Genomic DNA, 12,898 nt, shown 5'->3' on the forward strand with positions numbered 1-12,898 from the left:
AATTTAGTTTTTGATTTCTTGGAGTAGTTTTAATCTCCATATTCTGTGATATGCAAGGTTTCCTATGGATAACATTGAATCAATTCAAAATCTTTGTTTAGAACTATCATGTTGCATAACAGGTTGAAAAGAAGCAGCTAAATTATTTTAACTGCATCTTTCTTTTTAGTCATAGCCGTTTTACTAGTTTCATAGACGATGTAACAAAACAGCCAACAGGTCATCCCCTTGAAATCGAACCTGAGATGGATTAAACTCCTGCTTGCTTATATGAATGTGATTGTAGACTAGAAGGCTAAGCTGGACTCATAGAGGACGCTGGCCTTGCATGTGTGTAACTGGCTGCACACAGTGATGGGCATGGGAACTTAGTTCTCTGGAGTCACAAGGGAGGGGAATCTTTGTTCCTTTCTGTTCATGATTCATCTTACAGTCACCATGAAGTCAGAAAGGATTTAGAGTGTCTGGTATACTCTTAAAATGACGGACCTTAAAATATATTAATAGAGAAAATAGAATTATATTAATTAAGTTAAAATGCATAAAATTTCTCGCTAATTGGACTCCCAGAGCTCCACCCAGGGCCTAGCCATGGATCTCTGCATCCAGATCCCTCAGTCGTTGGATGGGGTTTCTAGCACGACAATTAGGGTGTTTGACCATCCCAAAACCAGAGTAGGTCAGTTTGGGCTGTCTCTCGACCATTGCCAGCAGTCTGCTGTGGGAGTCTAATTAGCGAGAAAGAGGAGGGTTTATATGAGAGAGAATTGTTGAGACCAAGGTTAGATAAAGCACAGGGACAAATAGCCAAATGAATGGAAACACATGAACTATGAACCAATGGCTGAGGGGTCCCCAACTGGATCAGGCCCTCTGAATGGGTGAGACAGTTGATTGGCTTGATCTGTTTGGGAGGCATCCAGGCAGTGGGACCAGGTCCTGTGCTCATTGCATGAGTTGGCTGTTTGAAACCTGGGACCTATGCAGGATCACTTGGCTCAGCCTGGGAGGAGGGGACTGGACCTACCTGGACTGAGTCTACCAGGTTGATCTCAGTCCTCAGGGGAGGCTTTGCCCTGGAGGAGGTGGGAATAGGGGGTGGGCTGGGGGGAAGGTGAGGGGAGCAGGAGGGGGGAGAACAAGGGAATCCGTGGCTGATATATAGAACTGAACTGTATTGCAAAATAAAAAAAGAGAGAGAAAAAATGCATAAAATTTGCCTAAAATAGATCGAAACTTAATTTCCTTTTAAAATAGAGATTATATAGGAAAAAGTTTGATGTTATTACAAAATGCTTCTTTTTTTACCCTATACTTTTGGATTCTTACTGCTTAATAAAAATCATTTTGTTTCTAAAAAGCAGAAAGGAAAGAACACAAAGGTGAGTCTTAAAGAGAATATTAAGTTATTATTGCATATGGGTATATGAACAGAGTTTTCAAGAAAAATGATCAAATTTCCGAAAATATTGTTCAGTGCTTCCTGATTTGTAAAAAGGCTGAATTTATGTTATTGATAGCTGCAGAGTGTAGAAAGTGGCCAGGTAGTGTAGGAGCCCTTGCACAGTTCTAAGAATGTTCTTGCTGGGTGCTGGCCGTGCCAGAGGAGTTCTACTTGCAGTTTTATTGTTATCTCTTTTCTGATATAAGAACTCTGCCTAGAGGCTGTTTGTGAGGCCATGACTGGTATCGAGAGGAGGCACCTGAACACTTTGTAGTTGGACCATCTAGACTGACCAGCTCATCCTCATTCGTGTGCCTCACCCAGTTTCTGCTGTAAGTCCTTTAAAATGTCCCCAGTTCACTACTCTGTGGAACCCTGTTTCTAGGGATCTCTCTCTCCCTCTTTCTTTCTGTCTCTCTCCTTCCCTCTCCCTCTTTCTCTCTACCCCTTCTTCCTCTCTCCTTCTCTCCTCTCCCTCTCTCTTTAAAGCACCTTACTATGAATCTGTAATTAACTCTTCTCTAAAACTATGTGGTTCATGAATTTTATTCTTTCAAGTTGCAAGGCAAGAACATAAAAGCCACTGGATTGAGCAGATTTGGTGTCCATCCCATTATCTGGAACCCTAGTACCCCTGGGCCAAGCTCCCCAACATCTGAGAAAGGATCCACTCTAGTATTCCCATATCAATAAAATGGCTATAAATCAGCTCCTGATATTTTAACCACATGGTAGACATTTGATATTATATGCCACTTTTATATGGAAATTCATATACTGTTTTAGAGATAGGTTATTGAGGGTAACCTATCAAAGAGAGGAAAAGGAGGTCCTCAACAGTCTTCATATTATAATACAAAATTATCACTTGATTGATTTTTTTTACTGCCATGATTTCATTAAATTGTTTTAATTAGCATATTTTGTTTGAATTTTGCTTTTCCTATAAGCTGGTTTGATTAATTTGAAAAGCCAAACAAAAAGCAAACAATAACATGTCTTTGATGCCATCAGAGAACTTTTAGGATAAAATGACCCCAGAGGCAGACTCTTAGAGAAGTGGAGTCTGCTTGCAGAGATGAGCTGATGTTTGAGAACCACTTTCTATCTATCTATTTATTTATTTTTGATTTTTCTTTTATTGAAAGTAGATTTTTTTTTCACAAAATATGTTCTGGTTACAGTTTCCCCTTCCCCAAATCTTCTGAGTTCTTTCCTACTTCCCCTCACCTTTAGATCCACACACTTTATGTCTCATTTAAAAAAAAAGAAGAGGCATCTAAACAATAGTAATACAAATTTTTAAAGTAAAGATAAAACAGGAATAAACAAATCAGAACAGGACCAAATAAAATAGTTATGTGTTTTTATAGGATTACTGTGTGTATAAATGTGTGTATCTCTGTGTTTTTTCTTTGTCTCTTTTTCTTCTGTTTGTTTTGATAACTGCCGTTTAAAAGGGGGTTTTAATTAATTTTTTGAGAGTTTCACACCTGAATACTCTATTATATCAATTTTACCCCTTCCTCTTTGTCTACTCCCATGTTTCCCCCACTCCTCAAATTCATGACCACATCTTCTTTATCGTTACATGTATGTGCACACAGATAAATGCAGCTCTCACCCCCATCAGATATACATACATACATACATACATACACACACACACACACACACACACACATATATATATATATATATATATAAATATATATGATTGAGACTATCACTGAGCTCTACAACTGGTCAAAATGTAGAGACTAAATGACCATAAGAACCAATACAAAGCAAACTGTACACTTAAGTCTCAGGGAACTTCTATCCTATGAAATCATGGATGAGGAGTGAAAAGATTTTAAGAATCCGAGAACCAGCGCTGCTAGATAACGCCTTCTAGACATGACAGGCAGGCTGCACCCATGAAATCTCAGCATTGTGGTTGCCAAAACCAGACCTGCATAATGAAAACACCAGTTGACATACCACCAGAGATGGGGTGGAGCTTCTAAGAGAAGGAAAAGTATTTTTTTCCACGGTACATCTCCCTAGTAGATTATCCACATCAAAGTGTCCAGCTCCAAATACATGTCCATATGAACAACACTAAATGGGCCCAGTAGGTTGTACATGTATTTGTATGTGTGTGTAACAACAATTATTAAAGAAGGAGAGATTGTGAATTTGAGAGGGACTGGGGGGGGGGCATGGGGAGACTTGGAAGGAGAGAAATGATATAAACACAGTATTTATATAGGAAATTCTCAAAAAAATAAATATGTAGATAAAAAAGAAAACCTTAAAAGCCACTAAGGTAAACTAAAAAATATGTAGCTGGAGAATTCTCTCCGGGTCCCGCCAAACCCTGGCAGTCCGACAGCCCACTTATAAAATAAACACACAGATGCTTATATTATTTAAACTGTTTGGCCTAATGACTCAGGCTTCTAGCTATCTAGTTCTTACATCTTAAATTAATCCATTTCTATAAATCTATACCTTGCCACATGGCTCGTGGCTTACCGGCATCTTCACATGCTGCTTGTCATGGCGGCGGCTGTCAGTGTCTCCCTCTGCCTTCCTGTTCCCTCAATTCTCCTCTCTGTTAGTCCCGCCTATACTTCCTGCCTGGTCACTGGCCAATCAGTGTTTTATTTATTGACCAATCAGACCAATCACATTTGACATACAGACCATCCCACAGCAAAACTACTTTAATGAAACTAATGTGAAACAGAGTTTATTCTTCACTAGATCTGACTTAAATCCCCATAGCTTATTTGGTGGAAGGAAAACTTCAATAAGCCGTCCTCTTACCTGAGTTCTTTGTGCCCCTTACATTATCAATCAATAAATGAATAAACAAACATACCAACAAATAGTTCAAGACAAAATGGAACCAAAGACAGTGATAAATGTCATCATGTCTAGGGCAGGCACTAAAATGAAGATAGAGTAGTATGGAGGGCTTGTCTTTGCCTCCGTCACCCTGTGAAGGAGAAAAATCAGTGCTTCTTCCCAACACAGCTTGGCGGCAAGTCCTTAGAAGGTGACAACTATTGGTGAGAGCTGGCTGGAAAGCGACAGACAACTTGGTGATTTGTTCTAGAACTGTCATGAAAAGATGGCTTTGATGAAAACCATTTATGAAGCTGTCATATGAACTTTAATTTTGATTACTCCATTAATTTACTGTGTGAGTGTAAATGTGTGCGTGGAAAAGTGCAGAGGTGCGTGTGTGGAGGGCAGAGAGTTTCAAAAGTCCCTCCTTTTCTCCCACCTTCTTCTCCCCCATTGCTTCTGTCACTGTGTTGCTACACACGTGGGGTTTGTCAGATTCTTCTCTTGCCACCTTCTGGGTCCTTGTACAAGTGCTAGACTGTGGCTACAGATCCAAGGCAGCATGCCTGGCTCTTGTGCACAGATTTGAGGGCTCCAGTGCAGGGTGGTATGGAAAGTACATTTACCTGCACAGTCATTTCAATGGCTTGAAAAAGTACTAAGCCAGACTGCAGGGAACTTGGGTTTGCTTTTCACTATGAAACTTTGAACTGGTAGGTAGTATGCTGGGATAGGCATGACTAGTTGCATGTGTATGGTCCATCTTCCCTTTTTTTGTATGTTTTATATAACACTAATATACTCACTCAGGGCCCTCCACAGTTTGGACCTAGTCTAGGTATCCACTCTAGGATTTGTTGATTCCTTCCAAATTTCCTTTCTTATTTGTGGTTCTCTTCACTAAAATTAAAAAAGATGCATTGGTTGCTTTCCCCACAAAATTTAGCTCTCATTCTTGGATGATTGCTGTTTTTACCCCACACCTTTCCATCTCTGCATCTTATTCAAATTGTTAATTATTCTTTATAGTGGTCAACACTGCAATCCCTAAAGTGAAAGCTGCTCCTGGGCTACTTTGGGGACAGAAAAGAAGTGGAATCCTTGGATAGTGGTTTCTCCCATTTTAATGAGGCCTAGAATCAATCATGATGGAGTCTGTTATGATGTAGTTACACATGTGCCACCTGTTAGCAGCATGAAGATTTACTTCTCACACATGGCCATCGTGGACTAGTTAGGGAATCTATTCGCCCCCACCTCCAGCAACCTGGGTTTATGGAAGATATACCTTTTGAAATGACATCTCAGGTAAACTTTCCTTTTAAAACTGTGTATATTCATGATGTGTAAGGTGATGTTCTGCTATACACAAATATAAAGGAAGGATTTAAAAAAGCATACTGTTGAGGAGATTAATTCCTGGCTGAAGACTGAACTGTGCAACTTCCTTTCTGGCTAGTGAGTTTTATTTGAGTCATCTGCTTTCTTTATATTAAGGAGTTTTCTCATTAGTCTATGCACCCCACTGTCTCTCGTGTGCTGATGAGCCAGAACACTTGCTTTGCAGTCAATTTTGAAGATGAACAGCTGCTTGCATGCCTTTCATGGCATGTGTCTTTTGGCCATTTTTTTTTTTCCTCCGGGGAGTCTCGCTTCACTAAGTGCTGGCTGGCATTTGTGAACTTCCCCAGGCTCTTGTCTTCAGGCAAGAAGATGATTATCCCATTTGACAAATGTGATGTCTGAACTTAGCACCCAGCAGACATAAGCATTCACAATGGCAGGGCAATTTGAATATAGTGTAGGTGTTCTTGTGGGTTGCAAGCACTTTATTAACAGCACCAAAATATTATCTTACATAGATGTGATACAGCGGCGTAAAGCTAGTAGAGAAGGCTAAAAAATGGAAGATTCTTCCATCGCTAACAAATCAGATGTAATGAGGGAAAATTGAGAAACTGAAAATGGAAATTGCTTCCCCTGCAGTGAGCTGAGAAATGGAAAGTCAACTCTCTCCTTTATTTCTTTTTCAAACTTAATTTTACAGCAGGTTTGCTCAGCATCAACAAAACACTCTTTTCTCCTTAGGATAAGACTGTCCACCAAGATCACCATAAAAATCCAAATGATTTTCTTTTTAATCACAGTGCAAAGAGACACTAGGAAACAATCTTTAACATCTTTCTTTTATCGTGTATGCTATTTATATATGCCTCATTCGGTTACACAGGAAGCTTGGTATGTTTAGAAGTGTTCCACCTTTCTCTGCTGTAAAAACAGGTGTCAGGTATGGTGTGATAAAGGATTAAGTTCCATTTCTGTACTGTGGTTTCTGATTACCTTCTTGGGTGAAGGCTTCACCTCCAGTCTGGCTTCTCTTTTAGATAATGAGATGCTCCTACTTTAAACATTTTACTCTGTCTTTTTTTCCCCTTAAACTTCTTTTTCTAAAATGGAATATCTCTTCTGTTTCTCATTAACCTAGCACAATGCATTGTGTTGATAGACCTCAGCCTGTATAAGCTCCTATTTCTGGTTATGTTACTGTGACAAAGAAGATAAATTTATACTCAGAGAGAGAAGATAGGTGAATAGCCACTCAATCACCCAGCTTCTGTGCATATTTTAGTTGATCATTGCTATCACAAAATGCTAGGAGTGAGCTACTTATGAAGAAAAGGAGGTTCATTTAACTCACAGTTTTGGAGTCAGATTGTTTTGTCAGTATAGTACTGGATGTTTTTGCAACCTGTGTAGCACAGTGAAGCATTCAAGGGAGGGTGGATCATATATTGGAATTTCAAGCCAAGGAGAGATTCAGGGATTAAGGGCTTGGTCATAGCTCAGCAAGAACTTATCCCAAGGAACCAGAGTTCTCTTCAGAGTGCAGCGCTCTCAACAACTTAAACACTTCCCCTTGGGCCTCACTTCTTAAAGGTCCAGTAACATCAATCTGAGGACCAAGCTTTCAATGCATGACTATCTGGTGAGCAAACAACACCCACACAATAGCATATGGGGAGGTAAAGCATATGATGTTGGATGAGACAGGAGGTGTTTATAGCATGGATACCGGTCCATTCTCCACAGATAGTATATTTTATGTTGAAGAAATCAACCTGAATCATTCCTCATCATGGCCCATTTCCATAATAAAAGGTGAATACTCATATTCATTGTATATTGTTCTGAGTTGAGGATAATCAGGGCCTCTGTGTCCTATATGGTTTTATATATAACATATGAGCATGTCTTTCACCCTGTGATAAAGACCCCCCATCAGATATTGCAGTATTTTATATCTTATGATTTTTCAGTCTCCTTCCTGGATCATACCTCTCAACAAGTCTTTGCTAACTTTTTTTTTTCAAATCACCCATTCATGATGTACTAGCGGTCTTGTGTTCTTTTCTTGATTTTGTTTTCTGGTGTAAAAGTCTACCTGCTTTGGCTACAGGATATTCTGGTGCCTTGTCTTCATATCTCCTGACTTATTTTCTACTTCTGGCTAACTCATTGATTACATCAACTAGATCTCCAATAGTAATTGAATTACAGTGTCACAGTGTACTGATGTTGTACAATATTGTACAAGATGAATGTTCTTGTATGATATAAACCAGTCTATGTACTCATTCCTGGAACCTGTGCAAGTTGTGAACTGTTCTTTTGTGTTGTACAGCATGGTTGACCTACTGATGAAGAGGCTTTTCTGGGTCAGCCCAGGCTAATCATATGAGTCCTGAAAAGCAGAGTGTTTTCTTTAGCTGGTAGCAAAGAGGAAGGCAGAAGGGAAGTCAGAATTTGAAGAATAGTAAGGACTTCACTGATTCCTGTTGGCTTAATTATGAAGAGATATACCTACCAAGATCAGACAGGAGGCCTTAAAGCTGTGAACAACAAATAGGCAGTGAAAACCAGGGATCTTGGTCTACAACCTTGAGGGGCTGAATTCTTTTAATAAGTTGAATGAAGCTGGGAGTAGATTATTTCCCAGAGTCTCCAGGTGAACTCTCAGCCCAACTAAGGCCTTGATTTTGGCACAGAACACAGTCAAGACCACCTAAATTCTGCCCACAGACCTATAAGCTAATAAAAGGGTATTGTTTTGAGCTACGAACATTGTCATTGTCTGTCAGGAATCATGTGCTTAGGTGAAAAGTTCTGAGTACAAAAGTTTGTAGGGTTAGTGATTTTGTATAAGAAATTGGAGCTCATTCAAGTTGAGTTGTTTGGTTCTAATATTAGATATGGAATAATGAAGATATGAATCAAACAGCAGAAAAATTGTTTTAGCTATCAAGAATGATCAGCTTCTTGAGCAGTTAGACACATAGTATCTCTAGTTTTGATTTCAGAATCTTCCTTCTGTTTATCACACCCAAGCCAAGGGTATTGTTCTTCCAACATCATACTTGTTTTCATAGTTCAAAATGGCCATCTAAATATGAAGGATCTCCTTTCTTCTTTCTCGGTTCTTTCCTCATAGAACTGCTATACCTGTATAGAAGAGTGATGAGGACTCATTGTGTTTGTTAACCCATCATAATTTCCACAACTATAATGAACTACCTTACACAATTAACATAAAGAGAAAATATTTATATTGGCTCACAGGTATAGAAATCTCAGTCTAAGATTAGCAGTCCCTTTGATGTGCACAATTAACAAAGGTCTTGATGGGAACACACGGTGGAACAAAACCACTGTAATGTAGAGAAAATCTGCTTGCCTTGTATACCCAAAAGCAGAGAGAGAAAAAGATGAGACTGGAGTTTCCAAGTCTACTCCAAGGTCACACATCCCTTACCACCTAGGGATGGCCCATTCTACATTGATGACTCAAGGCTCTGCACCTGCTAAGAGTGCTACCTAGGACCCAAGCTTCTAACATTTGGGACTTGGGAGAAGCACACGTTGAAACTGTAGAGATGACTTGGTTTCACCCTCCTGTTGACACTGACTTTGACTCCAGCAAAACATTCCCATTCCTGCATTAGAGATTGAATCCAAACTTCCCATGCAGTACATTCTATCAGAATAGTACAATTTGCTGCAGGGGTACAGTCCCCCTAGAATATTATTTTCATGCTAGCTCTCAGAAGTTTTTTGATATGTGTAGTTTTATTTCCTTAGTAAATTAACCATGTTGATTACCCTAAACACACCCAAATATTTCTTCCTAGGAAATTGGAGGAGGTGGTATTTAAAAGGAAAAGTTTGAATGAATGTGAATCAGATGGTGCTGAAGCTGCCACTGTGTAAGAATAGAGAGAAGGCACTTTGTTTTCTTTCTTAGCACTCTGAGCTCCAGGAGCCCTTACATTTAAACTAGCTAGTGGGAGGACATGTTTCAGTTTTGGATATTCTTGTCCTTGCACTTGTGAGCTTTAAACTTCTCTCCCACTTGGGCAGTAGAATTTTTTTCTAACATGTTATTGGATATTTGCACTCTCGCCTCATCCTTGGAGCTCCGTGTGCTAGTGGGTGATAGTTTTGGGTCCATTACAGGAATATGCATCATCACAGGTGAACATACTTTGGGAGACTCTTCTGCATTAAGTAGAAGGGAGAAATAAAATATAATGGGAAGACATTTCTCTACATATTATCTTGTTTCCAGCATTCAGAGCTCCATGTTAGATGCAGAGAAACCATGTAAGGTAAGCACTTTGCAGCAGGAAATGCAGAATCTTATCTGAGATCACCAGATAGGGGTACCCTTAGATTCAGAACATTCATTCATACATATTAGACAATCTTATGCAGTCTGAAAGCCTTTGATGGCTGATCAGTCTTTCAGTGTGAATCAAAATGTAAGAACAAATATGGGAAACTGACTTCAAGCCATGCAAAAATTCTGTTTATTTTTATGAAAAATTTTCTTTGGTTTGAATCTGAAACATCCCCCACAAGCTCCTGTTTTGAATGCTTGTCATCTAGCTAATGGCCCTATTTGGAAGGCTGTGAAAGCTTTAAGAGATGGGGTCTAGCTGGTAGAGTTAGATCACCAGGGCGGACCTTTGGAGGTTGTACTGGGCCTCTGGTTCCTGCCTCTGTCTCTGCTTCATGCTCTACTATGGGTTAAACAAGCTCTGCCACAAGTTCCTACTGCCATCCTCAGAGCAATCCTGCCACACTTCCATTCCAATATGAACTGAGTCCTCTAGTTCTCCAAGCCAACCAAATATTACCTTTCTTCAGTGGCTCCTGTCATCACGGTGCCTCACACAGTCATAAACCGACTTAAAATAAAAGGAACATAATAAATTGTTAATACTACTGACACTTGGATATCAGCAAGTTGCTGTACTAAAAATAACTCAAAGAAACTTGGGTCTAAGTTTTGATTTTATTTCTAATTGGTTGTAATCTTAGTTGGTTTCATCTCTTTTTCATAAGTACAATGATAGAAGAATGAAGTATGGGGCAGTTTTTTAGGAATAGAAAATTAAAATATGTAACTCAAACTTTTATAACACTATGATTCTTTGTAAAATTTATTTCTATTTTAATTTATGTGTGTGTATTATGTGTGAATGTCTTGCTACTTATGTGCAGGTGCCTACAGAGGCCAGAAGAGAGCATCAGATCCCCTTCATCTACAGGTACAGGAGGTTGTGAGCTGCCTGATGTAGGTGCTGGTGACCAATCTTGGGTCTTCTGGAAGAGCAGGAAGTGCTCTTAATCTCTGAGCCATCTCTTCAGATAAAAACATGATTCTTAAGACAATAAAAAGTGATCTTAAGTCTTTACTGATTCAGTCCTAGAAATAGTTTGGGGGTAGATTGTAAAAGAGCAACAACAAAAAAGAATTTTTTCATTGTCATTACCTTTCTTATTGTATTACTCAGGTTTTTGTTGTCACAAAATACCTGGCACTGGATGCTTTATACATAAAGGAGTTTATTTGACCTCCAGTTCAGGAGAGTAAACAACGTGCTCTCACAGAAGCATCTAGGTCCTGTCTGAGGGCCCTAATTCCTATGACTCTCCCCCCCACCCCCATTTACATGATCCACTACATTTTATGTGCACCTGTAAGATGAATTGTCAAACAGTCTTATTAATAAAAAACCTGGAGCCAGATATTGGGGTGAAAAACTGAGAGATCAGAGGAATAGGAAAAGCCACAACCAACCTCACTTCATCAATACCTCAGTCTCCAAAGAGACCTACTTCCTGTACACCCACGCCTACATGCCTTTCTGTTCTGCCATCTTACTTCCTCTCTCTGCCCAGCCACATCACTTCTTGTCTGTCTGTATAGACCTCCAGACCTCTATGGTTAGTTTTGGGATTAAAGGCATGTGCTACCATGCTTGGGTCTGTTCCCAGTGTAGCCTTAAACTCACAGAGATCTGGATGGATCTCAGCCTTCTGAATGCTAGGATTAAAGGTGTATGCTACCATTGCCTTGCCTGACATCTATGTTTAATATAGTGGCTGGCTTTTTCCTCTGTTCCTCAGATAAGCTTTATTAGGGTACACAGTATATTAGGGGACACAATATATCACTACATGCACCACATTGGTAACTGGGCTTGGCAGACTGCTTATGGTACAATACACATTCAAACTATACAGAACTAGTAAGATCAAGTATATAGAAATGACTACAAAGTTTTATATTTTCTTTAAACATTCTTTCAGTACTCAAATGCTGGCATAAAGGAACAAAGGTTTTCCTAGCCTTTCACTATAATATCTTCAAATGAATAATGAAATTACCAAGTAAAAATGCATGTCCCAAACAAAGGCCCAAATAAGACTTTATTGCAGAAAATGAGCAAATTCTCTGTTTCTTCTGAGACTTGCTAGAGATGATTGGACTAGCCTGGGAGGGAAAAACAAAATACAACATTTGTTGTAATGAGTCTGAGAACCAAAGGAAAGAAAAGCAGGCAATCATTCTTAAAAGGTTAAGTATGTAGTGCAGCGGTAGCCTGCTTACTTAGCATGTGAAAGTCCTGGATTCATCTCAACACAGGAAAAAGAAAGGAAGAAAGAAAAAGTTAAACCACTCTTAAAGCTGTGGAGTAGGACAAAAGGCAACGGGAGACACATAGCCTATGCAGCAAGCTGTGCACTTCCTGTGTGCCAGGCAGGGTCTTGATTTAGCTCATCTAGTCCTGTGAAGGACAGGAGGAAGTCAATCATCTCTCAGGCCAAACAACCTGACCTTTTTACAGATCTGAGATCTCACAGGATGACTTGCAGGTTAGACATGGCCAGAGGACAGGACCAAAGGGAATATGCTCAGGCAGTATCTTTTCTATCTGAACAATTAATACAGCAAAAACAGAGAAAGCAGCTTAGAGAATACATTTAAAAACAAAATGGAAACAACATCTGGAAAACTCAAGAAAATACAAAATCAATGTGACATTTCCTAAACATGAGCTGAATAAGGACAACAACAATAAATAAGCTAAGTAGACTAGGGTGGTAGTGGGGAGAGACCACAAGGCCTCAACCTTACACCAAGAGCTAAAGGCAACTAAGGAATACTGAGAGCAAGAGAAATAGTCTTCCCCAAGGAAGAAAACACTAACTAGTTATCTAATCCAATTTCAGCCCTGAAAGCACATATACAGGTAATATTATAAAGACTGA

The 12,898-nt window shown here is 39.4% G+C and overlaps 1 long non-coding RNA gene across 2 annotated transcripts in view; it reads right to left on the minus strand.

Annotated features, from left to right (window-relative positions):
• LOC131923361 (uncharacterized) overlaps positions 1–12,144 on the minus strand; it is a 29,393-nt gene extending 17,249 nt beyond the window's left edge. The window contains exons 1-3 of one of the 2 annotated variants that reach the window (XR_009382584.1): positions 12,014–12,144; positions 10,477–10,527; positions 8,698–8,782 (exon numbers count right to left, since the gene is read on the minus strand). This is a non-coding gene — a long non-coding RNA (uncharacterized LOC131923361). Of the gene's footprint in view, positions 1–8,505; positions 8,783–10,476; positions 10,528–12,013 lie in introns of those variants that run through there. The other variant, XR_009382583.1, reaches the window with a different exon arrangement.
• Positions 12,145–12,898: the final 754 nt, after the last annotated feature.

Source organism: Peromyscus eremicus, chromosome 13 (genome assembly GCF_949786415.1).
Source record: "Peromyscus eremicus chromosome 13, PerEre_H2_v1, whole genome shotgun sequence".
Lineage (NCBI taxonomy): Eukaryota > Metazoa > Chordata > Mammalia > Rodentia > Cricetidae > Peromyscus > Peromyscus eremicus.